The sequence below is a fragment of the Dromiciops gliroides genome, chromosome 2 (genome assembly GCF_019393635.1).
Source record: "Dromiciops gliroides isolate mDroGli1 chromosome 2, mDroGli1.pri, whole genome shotgun sequence".
NCBI lineage: Eukaryota > Metazoa > Chordata > Mammalia > Microbiotheria > Microbiotheriidae > Dromiciops > Dromiciops gliroides.
The window spans coordinates 241,579,665-241,601,934 of record NC_057862.1 but is presented as its reverse complement, the minus strand read 5'-3'; the positions used below and the strand labels follow the sequence as shown (position 1 = coordinate 241,601,934).

At 36.5% G+C, this 22,270-nt stretch overlaps 1 protein-coding gene across 5 annotated transcripts in view; it reads left to right on the top strand.

Moving 5' to 3' along the window:
• Positions 1-22,270, top strand: part of PCNX1 (pecanex 1) — a 212,978-nt gene that overhangs the window by 12,039 nt on the left and 178,669 nt on the right. The gene's annotated exons all lie outside the window — the stretch shown is intronic.

Sequence of the window (22,270 nt, the reverse complement as noted above, 5' to 3'; positions counted from 1 at the left end):
AGCTGGTTATGTGGCTAGATTGGGGCATGATGGGTGGGTGAAATACTCCTTTGGTATACCTTTATCATGTCAGGAGAAAGGGAAGGGAGACAGACTTCAAGCATTTTGGGTGGACCTTCTTTGGTGAACCTTGGGGAACATATGGATGACATTTGCACGGGCATGACAAGATTACAGTGTTCATTGTTGGAAGATCACAAATCCATTTGAATATATGAGAAAAAATTCATTTAAAAAAATGAATCCTATTTAATAATACATTGAAATGGTAAATTAGTCCAATTTAGAATGATTCTAAGAAAGTGACTAAAATGTCCCAAGGAAGTTAAAGACATTGTTTAAAGCAAAATATTCATAGTGATACTTTTTGTGTTAGCAAAGGATTGGAAATAAATTACCTGTCAACTGGAGAGTGATTAAGCAAGTTGTGGTATGTGAATGTAACATTGTGCTGTAAGAAATAACAAATAGAAAAAATTAGGAGAAATATCAGTCAGCAAGGCTTTATTAAGTATCTGCTATATACCAGAAACACTGGTAGGTGCTAGGGATATAGACATAAAGATTGAAAACAGTCCCTCCTTGCAGTGAGTTTAATTTTAATGGAAGACATATGAATGGGTCCATAATGTAGTAAACAGAACCAGGAAAACTATGCATAATGACTATAACAATGTGAATGCTAAGAACAACAAAATGAAACTGAGTACTGTATAATTATAATGATCAAGCTTGGTCCTGGGCAAGCATTGAAAAAAATGCATTGGAAAGGTAGTGAGCTCTCAAACTCACAATGTGATTGCTCCAAAAAACCTCCAAATAATGCCATAGGACAATTCCTGGAGCAGCAAAATCCACAGAAGAATGTACTGAGATCATTTTCCAACCGAGGAGGGCTTGGAATGTCGGAAGGAGGGAGCTGCTATGCTGAGGCTGGAATGGAGCCCAAACCCACAGTAACCCTGACACAGATCCAGTCCCAGAAAGGTCTTGCCAGAGAAAGAGACACCTAGAGTCTCTGAATCAGCTGCAGCGCCAGTGTTGTCTAGAACTAAGCTCACAGTCTGGTGAGAGGGCTGAGCCTTTGGCAGGGGGAAGATTAGAGGGGTCTCTGCTGGTGCTGAGGTGGAACTTGGGTTTTTCACCTCTGCTGGGAACCAGGAGGTAGGCTTGAGTAGCAGTGGCCCAGGTTGGGGAAGGGCACAGGCTGGTTGGAGCTGACAACCACAGCATGCAAAGCTGGTTGATTAGCAAGTTGGTCTGAGGTCACCTACAGACCACGGAACAGGCCAGGCAAGTGAAGAACCTGATCCTCCTTAAATCATACCACCTGGGACACCTTGAAGCTTAGGACAGTGCAGCCTGGAAATAGTTCCCACTTTAATGAGCTTTAAGTCAAGTAAAAGAAAGGCAAGATGAGCAGACAGAGAAAGGTGAGGACCATAGTTTCTTTAGTGACAAGGAAGATCGAGGTACACCCTGAAAGGAGGATGGCAACGTCAGGGCCCCAATATCTAAAGCTTGCAAGAAAAATATGAATTGGTCTCAGGCCATAGAGGCACTCAAAAAGGACTTTGAAGATAAAGTTAGAGAGGTACAGGAAAAAATGGAAAGAGAAATGAGGGTGATGCAGGAAAGATATGAGAAAAAAGTCAACAGCTTGAAAAGCCAAATGGAAAAGGAGTTACAAAAGCTCTCTAACAAAAATAATTGCCTAAGAATTAGGATTGAACAAATAGAAGCTAGTGACTTTATGAGAAACCAAGACACAATAAAGCAAATCCAAATGAATAAAAAAATAGAGGGCAATGTGAAATATCTTATTGGAAAAACTGCTGACCTGGAAAATAGGTCAAGGAGAGATAATTTGAAAATTATTGGTCTACCTGAAAACCATGATCAAGGAAAGAGCTTAGACATCATCTTCCAAGAAATTGTCAGGGAAAATTGCCCTGGTGTTCTCGAAGCAGAAGGTAAAATAGAAATTGAAAGAATCCACTGATTACCTCCTGAAAGAGATCCCAAAAGGAAAACTCCCTGGAATATTATAGCCAAATTCCAGAGCTCTCAGGTCAAGGAGAAAATATCGCAAGCTGCCAAAAAGAAAGAATTCAAGTACTATGGATGGAGCCCCAGTCAGGAAAGCACAAGATCTAGCAGCTTCTATATTAAAGAACTGGAGGGCATGGAATATGATATTCCAGAGGGCAAAGGAACTGGGATTACAACCAAGAATCACCTATCCAGCAAAACTGATCATAATCTTTCAGAGGAAAAAATGGGACTTAAATGAAAAAAAAAGGACTTTCAGGTATACAAATACCTGAAAAGATTTGAACTGAATGGAAAATTTGACTTTCAAATATAAGACTCTAGAGAACCATAAAAAGTTGGAGTTAGGTGACATGCCTAGGGTCGTGCAGTGGGTGAGTGTCTTATGTCTGAGGCCGGATTGGGGCTGGGGTCCTCCTGGGTCCCGGGTGGAAGCTTTGCCCACTGTGTCACCCAGCTGCCCCGTGATGACATCTTTAGGGTAAAATTGAGGGGTAAGAGGAATGTACAGTGGGGAGGGGCAAGGGGAGAAGTAACATGGGGTGAAATCCTACATGAAAGAAACAGGAAAGGGCTTATGGAGTGGGGGAAGAGATGGGGAAGGAGCAGGGCAGTAAATGAGCCCAACACTCACCAGAATTGGCTCAAAGACCATAATCTCATCAGAATTGGCCCAAGGAGGGAATAACGTACACACACAATTGGGTGAAGTAATCTGTCTAACCCTGCAGGAAAATAGGAGGGGAAGGGAGGGCAGGGGGGCAGCTAGGTGGCACAGTGGATAAAGTACCGGCCCAGGATTCAGGAGTACCTGAGTTCAAATCCGGCCTCAGACACTTGACACATACTAGCTGTGTGACCCTGGGCAAGTCACTTAACCCCCATTGCCCCGCAAAAAAAAAAAAAAAAAAAGAAGGGAGGGCAGATTGGACAAGGGGACAGTCAGAAGTAAATCCCTTTTGAAGAGGGATAGGGTGAAAGAAGATGGATAATAGAGTTAATATCATGGGGAAAGGAATAGGATGGAGGGAAATAGTTAACTATTAATTGCGAAAAAGAGAAAAGGGGAAAAAATTGTACAAAAAATATTTATAACAACTCTTTGTGGTGGCTAAGAATTGGAAATCAAAGGAATGTCCATCAATTGGGGAATGACTGAAGAAGCTGTGGTATATGATTGTAATAGAGTGTTATTGTGTTGTGAGACGTGACGGGCAGGATGATTTCAGAGAAACCTAGAGAGACTCATATGAACTGATGTATAGTGAAGTGAGCGAAACTGGGAGGACACTGTGCAGAGTGACAGCAGTATTCTATGAGCAACTATGAATGTCTTGACTACTCTCAGCAATGCAATGATCCAAGATGATTGTCTTCCAAGCATGCTATCTACTCCCAGAGAAAGAACTGATATTGATTGAACACAGACTAAAAAAAAAGCACTTGGGGATTATACATATATAACCTATATCAGATTGGTTGCTGTCTTGTAGAGGGGGGAGGAAAGAGAGGGAGGGAGAAAATTTTGGAACTCTAAATCTTATGAAAATGAATGTTGAAAACTACCTTTACATGTAATTGGAAAAAATAAAATAAATGTTTGTTGTTAAAAAAAAAAAATCACTATACTCTTTGATCCAGCAATACCACTACTTCAACAGAATTTCACCCACCCATCACCCACTGCTGGGTCTATATCCTAAAGAGATTAAAGAAAAAGAACCTATGTAATTTTTGTGGGTAGTAAAGAATTAGAAATTGAGGGGATGCTCATCAATTGAGGAATACTATTTCACTATTAGAAATGAGCAATGTCTGAGGCTGGATTTGAACTCAGGTCCTCCCGAATCTAGGACTGGTACTTTATCCACTGTGCCACCTAGCTGTTCCTGCCATGTTTTTTCTGAAACCATTCCCTTCCTGATTTCTTCTTTTTTTTTTTTTTTAAAAAGTATGGTTTTCAAATTCACATTTGTAAGATTTTGAGTTCCAAATTTTTTCCCTTCTTCCTCCCCAAGACAGCAAGTACTCTGGTATAGGTTATATAGTACAATTAAGGTGAACATATTTCCACATTAGTCATGTTGTAAAAGAAGAATCATTACAAAAGGGAAAAGCCACAAGAAAGAAGAAATAAAAAAACAACAAAAAAAGTGAAAACAGTGTACTTTGATCTGCATTCAGACTCCATAGTTCTTTTTTTTGGATGTGGAGAGTATTTTCCATCATGAGTCTTTCGAAATTGTCTTGGATCATTGTATTGCTGAGAAGAGATAAGTCTATCATAGTTGACCTTCATACAGTGTTATTGTTACTGTGTACAGTGTTCATCTGGTTCTGCTCACTTCAATCAGCATCAGTTCATGTAAGTCTTTTCAAGTTTTTCTGAAATTGGCCTGCTCGTCTCTTTTTTTTTGTTTTTGGCGAGGCAGTTGAGGTTATGTGACTTGCCCAGGGTCACACAGCTACTAAGTGTTAAGTGTCTGAGACCAGATTTGAACTCGGGTCCTCCTGAATCCAGGTCAGTACTCTATCCACTGTGCCACCTAGCTGCCCCCTGCTCATCATTTCTGACAGCACAGTAGTATTCCATTACATTCATAAACCGCAACTTGTTCAGCCATTCCCCAATTGATGGACATTCCCTCAATTTCCAGTTCTTTGCTACCACAAAAAGAGCAGCTATTATTAATAGGTTTTCATCTCATATAGTTGTCTATGTTTTTTGTGTATCTATAGATGTCATAATTTTCTATGTATCTTGGAGATCAGACCTTTATTGGATATTTAATACAAAGATTTATTTCCCACTTGACTGCTTCTTTTGTTGGTTGAAGAAATTTTGTTTCTGCAGAAACTTTTCAATTTATTGTAATCAAATTGAAGTATTTTATCTTCTGTAATTGTCCTATGTCTAACTTGGTTCAGAATTTACCCCCTTCCTGTGATAAGTATATGTAATCTTTTTGTTTAATTTTTAATAATCAGGTCACATCCATTTTGAATTTATTGTGGAATATGGTTTAAAATGTTGGTCTAAACCTAATTTCTTTTTTTTTTTTTAAGTGAGGCATTTGGGGTTAAGTGACTTGCCTAGGGTCACACAGCTAGTAAGTGTCAAGTGTCTCAGGCTGGATTTGAACTCAGGCACTCCTGAATCCAGGGCCGGTGCTCTATCCACTGCACCACTTAGCTGCCCCTTTCCATGATCTCTTTGGGAAAAAGACCCAAAAGGAAACACCTAGTTTCTAAGTGTCTTAGGCCGGATTTGAACTCAGGTACTCCTGACTCCAGGGATGGTGCTCTATCCACTGCTCCACCTAGCTGCCCCTAAACCTAATTTCTTTCAGGCTGCTTTACAGTTTTCACAGTTGTTCTTTCCTAGGTAATATTTATTTTCAGATTTATCAAACATTTGATTATAGAATTCATTTATTTTTTGTTGTTTAGTCTGTTTCACTAATCTACTTTTTTAAAAGCAGTATCAAATGATTTTGATAATTACTACTTTTTATTAAAAGAAATCTAGGTCTAGAAGTGCCATTTCCTTTTAATTTCTAACTTTTTTCCAGTTTTTTTCTTGATATCCTAGATCTTGCTCTGTAAAGTATCCTTTTGGTAGTTTGATAGGACTAAATCTATAAATTAAGTATTGTTATTGCATTAGCTTGCCCCAGCCATGAGCAATGTGGATCCTTCTCACTGTTTAAGTTCTTTATTTCTTAAAGGAACATTTTGTAATTATAACTATCAAGTTACTGAGTTACTTTGGTAGACTGACTCCCACACATATCATGCTTTTTGTACATATTTTGAATGGGACTTAACTTTCTATTGACTCTGGTTCTTCTTATGTGGCTATGTAGAATTTTTATAATTTTTTTCGGGGGGGAGGGTATTTTGTAGCCTGTAACTTTACTGGAGCTATTAAATTTCTCACTTAGTTTCTTTGCTGAATCCATAGGATTTTTATCAGTCACCTTATTCTGGATTAAACCTCATGTTTAGCCTATCTCTTTAGTCTAAGAAGGTAGAAGAGATTAGTTCATATTCATAGGTGGGTAAGGCTAGGGCATCTAGAATTACTGCCAAACCAGCAGAGGTTGGTTGTTTGGAAATGGACAGACCATCAGAGATTTTCTTTAGTCCACTGCTGAAAGTTTTTGCCTTATCTTAATGGAGATCAGGCTTCCATGCTACTGCCTGCTATCTCCTCACTGGGCCTCCTATCATCTGGCCATCATACTCATACCTGACCCATTGGAACCTTGGACTTTGACCCTTGGTCCCTAGGGTTTGATAGCTGAACTTTTGCCTTACTTACCTTGCCAGGGACTAGATCTACATTTCCTCATTAGCATGTAGCTCATTGAAGGCAAGGACTTGCTTATATTTGTATATGCTTTCTTTTTTTTTTTTTAGTGAGGCAATTGGGGTTAAGTGACTTGCCTAGGGTCACACAGCTAGTGTTAAGTGTCTGAGGCCGGATTTGAACTCAGGTACTCCTGAATCCAGGGCCGGTGCTCTATCCACTGCGCCACCTAGCTGCCCCCTGTATATGCTTTCTTATATTTGTATCTCCCTTGCTTGGCATGGTTCCTGGCACATAGAGCACTCAGTAAATGGTCTGCCTTCCTACCCGCCTGCTATTAACATTCAGACATATAGATAAATTGTATCAAATCATGGCAAAACAAAAAAACTACCATCATGGCACACTGTCTCTCTTAGTCCACAAAGGATTTATTTACCCAGTCTCTTTGATGGAATTACAAAAATACTTAAGATCTTTACTGTCATATTTTGCTGGAACAACCATTGATGTTTGAAGGATGACAGCTGTCCTGAGAATAGACAGGAAGATTAGTTACAAACTAAAGCAACTTGAATCATATCAGACTGTTTTCCTTTCCTACACCTCCTTATTTCTTTGAAGGTTGTTTATTCACAAACTAAAGAGTTAACCCCTTTTGTCATCTTGGTCATCTTATTGTTTGAGGGTTTTTTTTTTTTAATTTACTCTTGTGATACTGGAATCCAGTGTTATATGTATGTGGATATCCAGCATGCTGGTAGCATACAATTAAGTAATATTTGTTAAATGCTTTGTTAAGGAAAGCACTTTAGAACACATCAGGCTATCGTCATTTAAAAGTCAGTATTTCAGGTAATGTATTTTGAGACCTTTGAATTTAGCATTGTAAAGGATCTTAGAGATCATCTAGCTCAAATTTTATATTCTGTGATGGAAAAACTGAAGCCCAGAATGAGTGGTTAAGTTACTCATTAGTAGGATCGTGTTAGAATTGGGACTAAAACTCAGGTCTCTTTACTCCTAATACAGTGTTCTTTTTTTTTTTTTTTAAATCAATTTCTGGAAGATGGCTTTATTTTGCTTAAAGTTATTGATCTTAACAACTACATTGGGTTTTGGGTGAACATTCTATCCTTAAATGTTTCATATCATCTAAAAAGCATTTCCTGATGAATTCAAGAATTCCTATGTGTTAGACATGGTATAGTTCCTATGGTTACAGCATTACAGGGAGTGTCAGAACCAGGTTTCAAATCCAGCTCCTGATTGTAAATTCAATATTATTTCCACTATGTCATGTTGCTTTCATATAGGAGTGATATGTACCTAAGTAAATATAGTAAGGTGTGATGGGGCAAAAGAGATTCAGAAACAGTGCCTTAAGAAAATTTGAGGGAGGAGAAGATAACCTTTTGCTAGATGATTTAAAGAAAAATTTCATGGACCACATAATACCTGAACTAGACCAGCTTAAAATATCTTATCTCCTGTCACCTCATCCACCATTTTTCTAACATCCCTAGTTGTTGTCCTTTGTTCTCTAAGAGGACCAAAATAACATCACGATGTCAGTCAAGTTACAGTGTGTCTGACCATGACTGATCAAACCAATACGAGTTTGGAATGCTCTACTACAGGTCGGGCACAAATAATCGATGGGAACATTTGGGTTGGATTCTCTAAACTTGTGCTTCTTGTGTTTCTTTTGAGCTACTTCAGTTCTGCTTTGCTCATAGAGCATAGCATGCTCTATGTCTCTCATATCTACATCTCTATTTTTGTTAAGGATGCTACTACAGAGTCACCACCTTAGTTCAGATTCTCATCATTCTCTGCTGGGTTATTGCAGTAGCTTCCTAAATGGCCTTCTAGTCTCAGGTCTCTCCGTTTTCCACTTCATTTGATACATAGCTGCCAAACTAATACTCTTAAAACAGAGGACCAACCTTTTCTCTCCCCTGCTCAAGGAGCTCAAGTGGCTCCCTATTGCTTCTAGTATCACATACATATCCCCCTGGCATTTAATCTCCTTCACAGCCCGACTCTAGTCTACTTTTCATGACTTATTGAATATTGCTCTACTTCATACACTCAGTGTTCCAGCCAACTTGTTCCCTGATCCTGTTATTTTGTTTTCTACATCCATTACTTTGCATAGGCTGTCCCCCAGGTCTGGAACAAAATCCCCTTACTTATTCCTCTTAGAATACCTCTCTTCTTTTAAGGCTCAGGTGAAGTGCCAGTGCCTTCCTACCAAAACAAAAACCAAACAAGTTAACAACCCCCCCCCCCCAAAAAAAAAAACCCCAAACACCCAGCCCTTTTCTTATTTTTTAGTACCTTCTTGCCCTCTCCTCTGAAATTATTTTGTATTCACTTACCTATGTGTTCTTGTTTCCTCTTAATGTAATGTAAGTTCCTTGAGAGTAGGACTTTTTTATTTTTGTCTTTGTATCCCTGGTGCTTAGTCTAGCACCTGATCCAGAATAAGTGCTTGATAAATGTTGAATGATGAGCCTAATTAAAAAGAATTCTGTCATAAAAGAAAAAAAAATACCTCCAAGCTTTGTAATGGTATGTGGTGACCCATATTATAAAGCTCAAGCAGTGTGTGTAAATTACAACAGCATTTACCAAGTCAAGGCATATTTAAATAGATTAACATTTTACTAGAAAAAAGAATAGCATTCTTATTTTTGTTTGTTTTTTAGCAGGGCAATGAGGGTTAAGTGACTTGACCAGGGTCACACAGCTAGTAAGTGTCAAGTGTCTGAGGCCAGATTTGAACTCACGTCCTCCTGAATCCAGGGCCAGTGTTTTATCCACTGCACCACCTAGCTGCCCCCAGCATTCTTATTTTTATTAACTTTTTAGTACTGGAACTGGAGCATTAACTGGAGCTGAAAAAAGCTCTACTCTATTAGGAGAAAGATTGTTCAGTTTGGAATCAGGACCTGTATATTTGAATCTTGGCTTTATCCCTTGTTTTTCGACTTTTGGCAAGTCTCCTTTAACCTCTTTGCATCTTAGCTTTAAGTTGAGGGGTGGTTGTGGTTGGGACTGATCTTTAAAGAAAGTCCTCTGGAGCTCTAAAACTTATGATTCTTAGTTATTTGTTAAATGTTTGATACTTCTTACACTTTCACTTTCCAAATTGTAAACCAAGTTTTTTCCTGTTCAGTTTTTTAAAGAAAAAGATCAAACTTAAGTTTTAGAAACAATCAACTCTTTGTCCCACTCCATTTGTGATTACATACTCTTAAATTCAATAGTGAAATAGAGATTTAGCATTAAATAAAATGGACTTAAATGAGATCATTATGTAGGTAAGGATTTAAAAACATTTGAATATATGACACTAAATTAATGTTCTGATGGCATGGGACAAAAAAAGGTCATGCATATTAAGAATGTAATTTTTCTACCTAGTACATTTTTTTCCTGCCTCTCTCAATAGAAAGAAAAAGGACATTCCCTTTGTTCTTACACCTATTTGCTTTTATCTCATGATGTCAGGTTTTGGTTTCATGGAACATTTTTCCATCTGCAAGTTGTAGGCCTTGTTCATAGAAACCTGGGTTTTTCCTCTCAGAGTTTATGAAAAATTTCCAAGGTTTACTTGCTCCTTTCCCTCAAATTAGCACCCAACACATTTTTAGATTTTTAAAGGACTTTTATTGTCATTAGCTTAGAACATTCTTTCACATGATTCCGTCAACAGGCGTGTATTAACTATATAATGCATGTTAAGCAAGCATATGATGAGGTGTGCATAATTCCAAATTGTGCTAATTCACAGCTTCACCAGCAGTGCATTAGCGTGTCTCTCTTTCTAGAGCTTCTCCAGAATTGACTCTTTTCATCTTTTGTCATCTTTGCCATTTTGCTGGATATTATGCAAAGTCACAGTTGTTTTGACTTTCGTATCTCTTAATATTAATGACTCGAACCAAAGTTTCATATGGTTTTTAATAGCTTGCAAGTTTCAAGATTTGATTCATGTTGCATGCTACTGTCATCCTCTCCATTTATTTTGTGCCATAGCTTATACCTCCAAACCATTTTCCCAAGACCACTATCAATCAGTTGTGAAATTGAGCAAGGTCTTGTGATTTTCTTTGTATGGCTGAACGAAACCTGCCAATTCTCATTGTTAACATCAACCCTGAGCTCATTACACATTTTGAGTACATGGGCAATAATAATAGAAGCTTTTGCTGTCAGCTGTTTCAGAGCTAGAGCTTTTTCTTTGATTGGGAGGGTTTCACCTTAATTCATATGTTTCTGTGACATAAACAGACTTTAAAAATTGCTTTTAGAGAAAAAATGTTCTTCCTAGTAGGATGAGGGTTAAAGCATGTCCTCTTTCTCTTCTTTTTTGATTTTCTCTGATAATAGGCCTCTTTTCCCTTCTCCATTTTCCAGCCTATAGTAACTAAATATTATAATACGTAATTTAACTTTAGTTTATTCTTTTTTTTGGCCAGGCAATGAGGATTAAGTGACTTGCCCAAGGTCACACCACTAGTGTCAAGTATCTGAGGTCAGATTTGAACTCGGGTCCTCCTGAATCCAGGGCCAGTGCTTTATCCACTGTGCCACCTAGCTGCCCTAGTTTATTCTTTTCAAGGAAGAAACTACCTACAAAGCATCTTTTTCAGACAGATATATTGTATACACACAAATACATAGGTACTGTGCTAATGGCATGATAGAACATGTATTTTTTGTTTTTTACTGTTTGAGAATGGATGAATCCTTTTGTTTTTGTGATCTTAACAATTAATTTTAGTACAGTATTTAAGTGAAGCATCTAAGGTATATATAATCATATATGTAATTTTATATATGTAGATAAACATTTTGCATCAATTTCTGTTTTTGCATTATCAGAAAAGTCTTATTTTCTCAATCAGAAAATTTGCCAGATTTAAAGTAATGAATTTGAGGTATGCAGTCATTATGTTTTACTTATGAACTTTAAGTTGTAAATGTATATGAAACCTTATAATACTGTGTTACAGTGTATGGTTTGATATAAGATTTGTGTCATATTCAAGGAAGTTTTAGTTATAGAGCTACCAAAAAAGCATCTTTAGCTTCATTTCTCAAATATATAGAGAACTGAATCAAATTTATAAGAATACAAGTCATTTCCCAATTGGGGAATGGTCAAAGGATGTGAATAGGCAGTTTTCAGATGAAGAAATTAAAGCTATTATAACCATATGAAAAAATGTTCTCAATCACTGTTGATTAAAGAACTGCAAATTAAAACTACTCTGAGGTACCATCTCACACCTATCAGATTGGCTAATATGACAAAAAAGGAAAATGATAAACATTGGAGAAGATGTGGGAAAATCAGAACACTGATGGGTTATTGGTGGAGTTGTGAATTGATCGAACTATTCTGGAGAGCAATTTGGAACTATGCCCAAAGGGCTATAAAACTGACCCTATTACTGACCCAGTAATACCACTACTAGGTCTGTATCCCAAAGAGATCATAAAAAAAGAAAAAGGAATCACATGTACAAAGATTTATAGCTGCTCTTTTTATGGTGACAAAGAATTGGAAATTGAAGGGATGCCCATCAGTTGGGGAATGGCTGAACAAGTTGTGGTATATGAATGTAATGGAATACTATTGTGTTGTAAGAAATGATGAGTAAGCATATTTCAGAAAACCCTGGAAGGACTTACATGAACTGATGCTGAATGAAGTGAGCAGAACCAGATAAACATGGTCCACAAAAACAGCAACATTGTGTAATGATCAACTGTGATAGATGTAGCTCTTCTCAGCAACTCAATGATCCAAGACAGTATACTCATGATGGAAAATGCTCTCCACATCCAGAAAAAGAACTATGAAGTTTGAATGCAGATTGAAGCATGCTGTTTTCACTTTTTTTTTTCCTTTCTTGTGGTTTTTCTCTTTTGTTCTGATTCTTTCACATCATTAGTCATAGAAGTATGTTCAACATGATTGTACTGTGTAACCTATATCAGATTGCTTGCTGTCTTGGGGGAGAGGGAGGGAGAAACATTTGTAACTCAAAATCTTACAAAAACAAATGTTAAAAACTATCTTCACACGTAATTGGAAAAAGTAAAAGAAAATACTATTAAAAAATAAAAGAAAAGGTATGATAGAATGAACTCTGAAAGAGATCTTATTACAGTATTAAATATAGTAAAGTGATAAATACAAGGTTGCTTGTTTGGCAGAATCGATGAAGTCTTATTAGTTGGGGTTGTGACGAAGGTGGGTTTTTTTGGTAATAAACATTTTTATTTATAGTTTTGGGTTCCAATTTTTATCCCTCTTTTCCTCCCTCCCTTCCCCTTCCCCTTCCCCCAGGTGGCAATAAGATATGGATTATACATGTACAGTTATGTAAAACATTACCATTTTGTATCCAGAAGTATTTGAGTAGGTTTTTTCAGGATGTACTTCACAGGGTTACATTGTGTTCTGGTTTTACCTTGATGTAGGATCAACTAATTTCTCTTTATCATTGCACTGAGAGGTGATCAGACAGACTAATTGATTCTAACAAAATACTGATTTATAAATTAGAATGTTATTTAAAAATTTTTAAATGGATGACATACCCAGCCAAAACAGAAATTTTTCAGCTTCCCAGGAGTTCCCCTTCTTCATTGGGTAGGCCCATTCAGCACACCAAATGTAAATCAAAAGATTGCTTGATGAATTTAAAAATAAGGCAAATAGATATTTCTAGAAAGCTGTGATAGTCATAAAAATGTAGACATACTATGGTCCTATTGTACAGAGAGCAGACTTCATCGTCAAGGCAGGTTGGGTTCAAGTCCCACATTATCAGTCATCATCGAAATGAATGTTTTTCATATTTAATAACTAGTTATTATATTAGGACCAAGATTTTTCCCTTTTCTGCTTCCTCATCTAGAAACTAACCAGTGTAGGAAATCTCTTAGAGATTTACCCAGGTCAAGATCTAATCAGACATGTAAAGAAATTTTAACTTTAGGCTAATGGGTGTATTCCTGCTCATTTTGTTTGCTCAGACAGGTCTGGGAAAGTGTGGATTCTCCCTTTTGTCAGACAGATTATGTGGAAATTGTTGTCTCTTTGACCAAGATTTGAGTGACCCAAGTTACCTACCCCAAGACCTTCATTTTAATATAGTCCACACCTCTCATTTTATTAGCAAGTCTGGGTTGATTGCCACACTCAGGAATATCTTCTCTTTGAAGGGCATATAAACTGTGACTCCATGCCCATTAGGGGTCTTTAGTCTAAGAGAAGGCTAACTGACCATCCTTTTATTAATAATCTGCTGACCTTATTAATAAATGATTAAATTACCCAGAAACTATGCCTCTTAAACCTTTTTAATCATCAATCATCATTATTTGTATAGTGCTTTAAGGTTTGCAAAATTCTTTACAAATAAGAACTTTCACAACTAATATAACTTCTCAGTATCCCAGAAACTTTATTAGAATAGTTACTTATTTGCGTTGCTAGGAGTTTCCTCACTATGAGTTACCTACATCCACAAAATCTGAGATGGAATAAAAAAATTCCTTATGAATTATGCTTTTTCACTCTAGGTGTATTTCTTTTTTGTTTTGTTTTGTTTTTGTTTTAGTGAGGTAATTGGGGCTAAGTGACTTGCCCAGGGTCACACAGCTAGTAAGTGTTAAGTGTCTGAGGCTGGATTTGAACTCAGGTACTCCTGACTCCAGGGCCTGTGCTCTATCCACTGCGCCACCTAGCTGACCCTAGGTGTATTTCTTTTTTAAAAAATGGTGTTTGTGGGGTGCATTTATCTTCTCTGCATTCTACTAGAGAAATCATTGTTTATCCTTCCTTCTTTAAGAGGAACATGATGTCAGAAAGGTGATAACATGACTTGCAAGTAAATTGTATTTAAGTAAGGGAAGGCTATGTCACCAGGCTCAGTCTCTCTTCTGTAGACATCTGGGTCCAGTGGCAAGATAGAGATTAAGACAACTGAAGATGGCCCCTCTAGTGACCATAGACTAATTCTGGATATTTACCACTCAACATTACTCACTGTGTTGCTGCTGGGTTATTTGAAAGTAACTTGATGACCAAATTTTTTTCTAAGATTTTATCCAGACTATCTTTTTTCTTTTTGCATTTGTCCATGTCACTTTTTCCAGATTAGCATACTTTTGTAATAAGTTATAGTACCTACATTTGTTAATTATTTTTTATTTATTACATTTCAAAGGGTGGCTGTTGCTTTAGGACATTGGAAAAGGGGAGTGTGTGTGTGGAAAGGGAGACAGGAGAGAGGGAATGGCTTAATTTACTGTTAAGATTATCTTCAAGTCACACTTTAAGATAGCTTACTTCTGCGTCAGATTCCTGTAGGATAACCACATCTGAGAAGTATGGCTTCTTGGTACCTTCAGTGATATAGCTTCTTGATCTTGTTTATAGATTCTGGAATATACCTTCGGTAGCCTGGAGTTCCTTGTTCATGTTATTTTTCCTTTTCAACTTAAATATCGAAAATACCTTTGAATGAATTTCTGCCTTTCAGAGTTATGTTTTTGTCAGGTTATTTGGAAACTCATAATTAATTATCATTTGAAAACAATCTTTTTTTGGGAGGAGGGGGATAGATTTTCCTTTGTAAGCTAGAGATGACTCCTGGCATTTTTTGGGTGCTTATTTTGAATCTTTGTTCTTTGGTTCCTAAATACCATAAATGTTATATAAGCTATAAATAGTCCTATTCACAACAAAGAGATAAAAAGTATTTATCCCTCTAACTAGCTGCTTTTGGAACACAAAGAAAAACAGAACAAGAAAAAGAAAAAAAAAGGAGGCTGTTAGATTTTTAAAAAATTGTTGCTTGGATCCACTATTTTGTCTAGTTTACAACCATCCAAGTGAAATCCTGGCTTCTCTTCTGGTATCTATCTGTTTACCCAGACCAAGACCTTGGACTATCAGTTTTCCATAACTCCCTATCTGTTGATCTTCATACTCAAGTTTTAGTCAAACCTAGAGTTGTGCAAGATAATAGTAAGCTTTTATAGTCTGAATTTTGACTGCCCAGAAATAGGTATTCCATTTATTACACTGTTTTTATGAAACAGATTCTCTGTTTCCACCTGAAGTCATAGCTCTCATGAAATCATTTAACAAGGTTAGGTGAGGCATGCTTGTACTTGTTATAATTCTCCTATGATTTTGATTGATCTACTTTTTTTCAAGGAGCTTTGTCTTTGAAAATGTATATGTGTAGTTAAACCTGATTAATTCAATCTCCACTAAAACAATTGTTATAAATTATAAATGTTACATGTGATTATGCTATAGTAGAATTAAAAAATTAATTCCTCTGTAAATCTTCTGTACTTAGTTATGATATTAGTGGAGTTAAACCTGTGTTAGCTCTGAAAAAGGGTACACAATATACCCTTTGCTTAGACATTACTAAATATTTGTTGAATAAATCAGCTTCCTCATAAGTAAAATGAGATTAGATTCTTTAGGTGGTCTCTAACGTCTCTTCCAGTTCTAACGTCTCTGTGGTTCTGTGTTTCTACAAATGAACACATTATTTGAAATTATACACTGTTTGAATCTTAGTTTCTTGTAGAAATTCATTTTATGAATTTAAATAAAAATGTATTTTTTTCAGTGATGATTTTTGAGCACATGTTCAGTTTCAGGGAAATAAAGCAGATATTAATCATGACAATTATTTTGGAAAGGTTTAATTGAATTAAATTAATATAATATCTTGCTTTTATTCATACTAATGCATAGCATTAAAATGTATTATCTCATTTGAACTAAACAGCAGTTCTGTAAGGTAGATAAGCTGGACATTATTACCCACATTTTACAGTCAGGACTAAATGGCTTGACTTCCCTTCCTCTGTTTGGTGTACCTTATTTACACATCTTAGCTCAAAATATAGACTGTTTGAAAGGAATAAAACTTGATTTTATAAACTCATATAGTTTTGACCTAACTTAATTTGGAAAAGGTCCTGTTCGTGTCCCTCCTATCTAGTTAGTCATGCCTTTTTTTTTTTTTTTTTGGTGAGGCAATTGGGGTTAAGTGACTTGCCCAGGGTCACACAGCTAGTAAGTGTTAAGTGTCTGAGGTTGGATTTGAACTCAGGTCCTCCTGAATCCAGGGCCGGTGCTCTATCCACTGCACCACCCAGCTGCCCCTAGTCATGCCTTTTTATTTCTTATTGGCAAAGATTTATTGCGTTGGAAGCATATAAAGGGGAAGCCATAAAGGAATGTTGCTGTTGTTGTTTATTCATTCAGTCATGTCCAGTGCTCTATCTCTTGAAGTCTGTCCAAGTTTGTGCTCATTGTTTTCATGACACTGTTTATCCATCTCATCCTTTTGTTTTCAGTCTTTCCCAATATCAGGGTCTTCTCAGTATGTGATGAGAGTATTTAAGCTTCATCTTCAGTATTTGACCCTCTGCTTTGACCTCCTTGATGTCCAAGGGATTCTCAAAAGTCTTCTCTAGCACCCCAATTCAAAAGCTTCGATTCTTTGGTGCTCAGCTCATACAGCCATACATTTCTACTGGGCATACCATAGTTTTGATTATATGGATCTTGTCAGCAAGGTGATATATCTGCTTTTTAGTATGTTGTCAGATTTGCCATAGCTTTCCTTCCAGTGAGCAAGCACATCTTTTAATTTCATGGCTGCAGTAGCCATCTGTAGTGAGCTTTGAACCCAAGAATATAAAATCTGTCACCACTTCCATTTCTTCTCCCTCTATTTGCCAGGAAGCGATAGGACTAGTTACCAAGATCTTAGTATTGTTTTTAATGTTAAGCAGGAGACAGGTAAGATGATCTAGTACTACCATCTCTTTGAGGACTTGCCACATTTTGTTGTGATCCATGCAGTCAAAGAATTTAGTGTTGTCAATGAATCAAAAGTAGATTTTTTCTGGAACCTCCTTGCTTTCTCCATAATCCAGCAAATGTTGGCAATTTGGTCTTTAGATCCTCTACCTCTTTGAAAACCAGCCTACTCTTCTGCTAATTCTTGGTTCACATTGCTGAAACCTAGCTTGCAGAATCGTAAGCATAACCTTGATGGTGGCATGTGAGATGAGTGCATTTGCTTGTTAATTTAAACTTTCCTTGGCATTGCTCTTCTTTAGAATTCAGATGGAAACTGATCTTCCAATCTAGTGGCCACTGTTGAGTTTTCTAAATTTGTTGGCATATTGAGTGCAAGTACTTCAACAGCATCATATTTTAAATAACTCAGCTAGAATCCCATCACCTCCACTAGTGTTATTGTTAGCACTGCTTCCTAAGGCCCACTTGACTATATTTTCCAGGATGTCTGGCTCTAGAACAGTGGGACTCTCATTCTAGTGTCATCTCTTTATCATTTTAGTACAGTCCAAGGAGTTTTCTTGGTAAAGATACTGGAGAGTGATTTGTTATTTCCTTTCTCCAGTGGATTACCTTTTGTCAGAACTCTCCACTCTGAACTGTTTTGGGTGACCCTGCACGTCATCCCACCCCACCCTCAACCTGTGACAATACAGTGTTGGGGGTGGGGGTTATAAAAGAAAACAGTTGACTTTAAGAATGTTTTTGGAAGTTGAAGATCAAGGTCCATAACTGTTACTCAGTTAAGTTCTCTATGTGTCAGTTTCCTTCTCTATAAAATGGAAATAATTGCATTTCTTACACATAGTATTTTTGTGAAGAAAGTGCTTTATAAACCATAAAGTTATAAATGTAGGGTTTTGTTATTTCTGGAGTTTCATAGTTGAAATATCTTTCAGACTATTTGTTATAATTGTCTCAGTATTCAAGTGGTCATACCGTAGTATTTCATTATTAAGTTAGGATATTATTTTATGTACCTTTAGTCATAAAGAAAAGAATCAAAGAAATAGCAAAGGCTGATCTTGTTGGGCTCATGAAACTAATTGGGAGGGAAAAAACTTAATAAACTTAAGTGTTAATTTAGTTCTGTCACTGCTTATAAAATCTAAGGAAAGATAATTGGCAAGTTGAATATCTTATAAAGAAAATATAGATTTGATCATAATATAAGATTTTACTTGCAATACATAAAAAAGGTATGTGAGATTGTGACCTGGCCTCAGATTTTTCAGATGAATGGGCAGTATTTCAGGGAGAATGGTGTAAAGTATCATATTGTCAGTTAGGAGGCCTGCATCGTGGTATAAGATCTACCATTAAGGGCAGCTAGATGGTGTAGTGGATAGAGCACTGGCCTTGGATTCAGGAGGACCTGAGTTCAAATTCGGCCTCAGACACTTGATACTTAACTAGCTGTGTGACCCTGGGCAAGTCACTTAACCCTCATTGCCCTGCAAAACAACAAAAACCAAAAACCAAAAAAAAAAAAAAAAGATCTACCATTAACAACTCTTAGGATACTGGGGAAATGACTTAATTTTTATTTTCCTGATCTGCAGAATGAAGGAAACAAAGGTGTTAGATTAGATAAAGACTAAGATTCTTTTCAGTTCTAACTCCTGAGATTCTTCCATATAAACTTTTGTACCAGGTCTAACAGCACCTAAAAATTGTGAAGCCAGGTATAAGGCTGTTTGTAATCTAAGCATGAAGTTCTGAGAGAGAACTTCATTCTAAAGAGTTAACACACTGCCTAGACATATTTTAAGATCAATAAGGACAATTCTTACTTTGTGAGCCTTCCCGTTCCTTTCTGTGTTTCTTAATGTATGTTGACCATATCGGTTACTTGGAAAGAACATGGTTTCAGCATCATAGGTTGGTTCTCTCTCTACCCCATCACCAATTGTAGTAATTAATTTCATTCTCAGTTCTTAAGTGCTTTTGGTAGTAGTAGGATAGAAATGAAAGCATTTAATGGTTATGTTATATCTGTCTATGCCAGTTGTTGTTCAGTTGTTCAGTCGCGTCTGATTTTTTGTGACCCCATGCACCATAACATACAAAGCCCTTCTGTTCTCTTATCTCGTGAAGTCCTTCCAGGTTCATGTTTGTTGCTTCTGTCTATAACTATCTCTTCATATCATTCTTTACCATTTACTTTTCCCTTCACTCTTTCTCGGTATCAGGTTTTTTCCAATGAGTCCTGTATTCTCATTTTGTGGCCAAAGCATTTAAGCTTCAATTTCTGTATTTGTCCTTCCAATTAATACGCAGAGTTCACTGATTTGATCTCCTTGCTTTCAAAAAGCTTCTCCAGCACCACAGTTTAAAAACATTGATTCTATGCAGGTAGGATTCTCAAAATTGTTGGGTTTTGTGGATATTTTATGAGAACAAAGCAAGGGTCACAATATCTGTGTACCCTATACCCTACACTGATAAGTTTGGAATAATCAGCTTGATTTTAATTACCTGAGGGAAAGTTGTGCTTTGTTCCTTCAACATTAATTTGAAGTTTATTTTGTAATAAAATGTTATGTTTAAGGTGAATTTCTACATAATTCTGAGTGTCCTTAATAGATCTGCTGTCTCTGAGACTAGAGTCCAGATTAGTGCTGTTTGAAACAGATAACTAAAACTCTGTAAACACAGGTTATAAACAACATCATGTGGTATCTGTTAGTGTATAAAACTGAAGAAAAGCTGACTGTCTAGTTGTAAGGTTTTTAAAAAATGATTCATTCTAGATGATCACTAGAAGCACATAAAGCCAGTTGCTTTTTGAAATTCTGTTTACAAAAACTAAATTGCAACAACAAGGAGATTTTCTTATCTGCTGACATTAATATCTGAGCTGTCTCCATGCCAGCAGACAGCCCAGTGAAGTGATGCAAATAGTGCAGAGGGCAAGTTTAAACAAAGCTATTAAAGATCCCGCTTGCATTTATTTCCACTGTTTACCCCTTTGGAGAATAAGAGTTGTTTTAGAACAGGTGTCCCCTCTAGCCTGGAAATGTTAACGATAATCTCTGATGGGAATTAATTACTTTTGAACTATGTGACATAAAACAAATTAGTCACTTCTATGCTTTGAACAGGAAATACTTGTCACTCATAAGTTAAGCTTCTAGTTTGACATTTCGGATTCCTTTTTTTTTTCCCTTTCAATGTACAGAAGTTAAAGGAAATATTTGTACTTAATGTTATTCACTCTTTAGTGTCTTTTTTGCATTCAAACCACTCCCCTTTATACTATGGCTATGGGGAAATGGGCCTTTTGTTTAAATTTTGATTTTTTTTTTTTTACCCCTTTGCCCCTAATGTAACGGAAGTGCATGTGTGTGCTAGAACATACATTCAGCACCCCCTTTTTTAAAAAAAGAAAAGGTCAATTTTGATTTGTTTTTGAGAAATTTTTTTAAACAACTCTTTGAAATAACTCCACAAGTTGGGTCAACAAAGCGAGGTGGTAGGAATCCAGGAATATAATACACCACTTTCAACAAACTGTCAGCCCAGTAGCCTATCCATGGCAGGAAAACAATTTGTTCTGTTAAGAGAATGTTTAGGCTGACTGCTATCCACTTGAAATGGAGTGGCAAAAAATAAAAGCGCGTGTAACCATATATCAGGAGAGAAAGAGGAAAGATGGACAGTCATTTTCAGTTTTTGTTTTCTCCAGTGCTTAAATTGCATTCAAACACTATTATTGCATACTTATATTTTTACAGTTGGTTCTACTTTCACCCATTTTCTAGAAACAGCTAAAAAGACAAGCAGTTAAAATACTGAAGAAAAACGGTAATTCCTTTGAAAATGCATGTTTTGTATATTCAAATAAGATGACTTAAAAAATTAAAAAATTAAATTTTTGGCTCTAGTGCAGCATTAAGCACTGTTAGGTGACTAGGATTTTTTGCAAAGGAACATCTTGCCTTTTCCCAGTCCATGTCCCCAGTTCTTTCCTTTTTACCATTCAGGTGTGTTAGATTTTACAAAGCACTGAGTTTTTTATTTAGAAGAATTGAGACAGCTCCTTCTCCCCCTTACCTTTCTGCCAAAACAGGCCCATTGAAAGTGCGTAAACATAATAAAAGGCCTTCTCTCCATCTGGTGTGTGAGAAAATCAGTAATGTGCCATTCTACTCAAATAGTATCCTGCTAGAAAGCTCCAGAAATTCTCTCATTTCTCAATTTCTCTCAGTTCTCAGAAATTGTCTCAATTCTCTTTTGCCAGAAAGTACCAGAAATTCTCACGGAAGTCTCATGACACTTGCTAGGCTTTGAAATAAGAACTTAGAACAGTCTTTTCCTTTTCTAGTCACCTGATAGAATTCAGTCTCTGTTTTAAAATCTATTATGATGCTTCAGTTTCCAAAGTACTTTCCTCATAATACACCCATGGAGTAGGTAGTAGTATATTTACCCCTATTTTACATAAACTGAAAATGCACAAAAGATGAACTGAAGCTTTGAGAGGTTGTGACTGCTGTGATCACATAGCTAGTTAAGTGTCTGAGAGGGGAATTCTAACACATGTTTCCAGATTCTGAGTCAGGGAGTCTTGATTAATATTTGCTCTTTTGAGTTTCCAGCAGAACTGTATCTTTATGTATTTAAAAAAGCCAAACCTGTTATTCTTCCTTTTTTATATGAGAATTTTAACCTGCTTTTCTGAATGAGAAATACACATTACAAATAAAGCAGTTTAGATTACATAAGTGTATAGATAATTGCATTTGGATTATATTTCCCTAAAAAAAACCTTTATTTGTAAACTTCCAAATAGCAAGGCTATAATTTGGCTACTTTAAATCTTCAATAATCTGACTTAATAGAGATGTATCACAAGTTTCCAATATGGAAAGCTGTTGAATGCTTCCATAACATATTAGGTTCCTTCTACCACTAAATTATAGGTTATCATTGTCATAGGGAAAAGGTTGGGGTCCTTAGGTATTCCTCAGTAA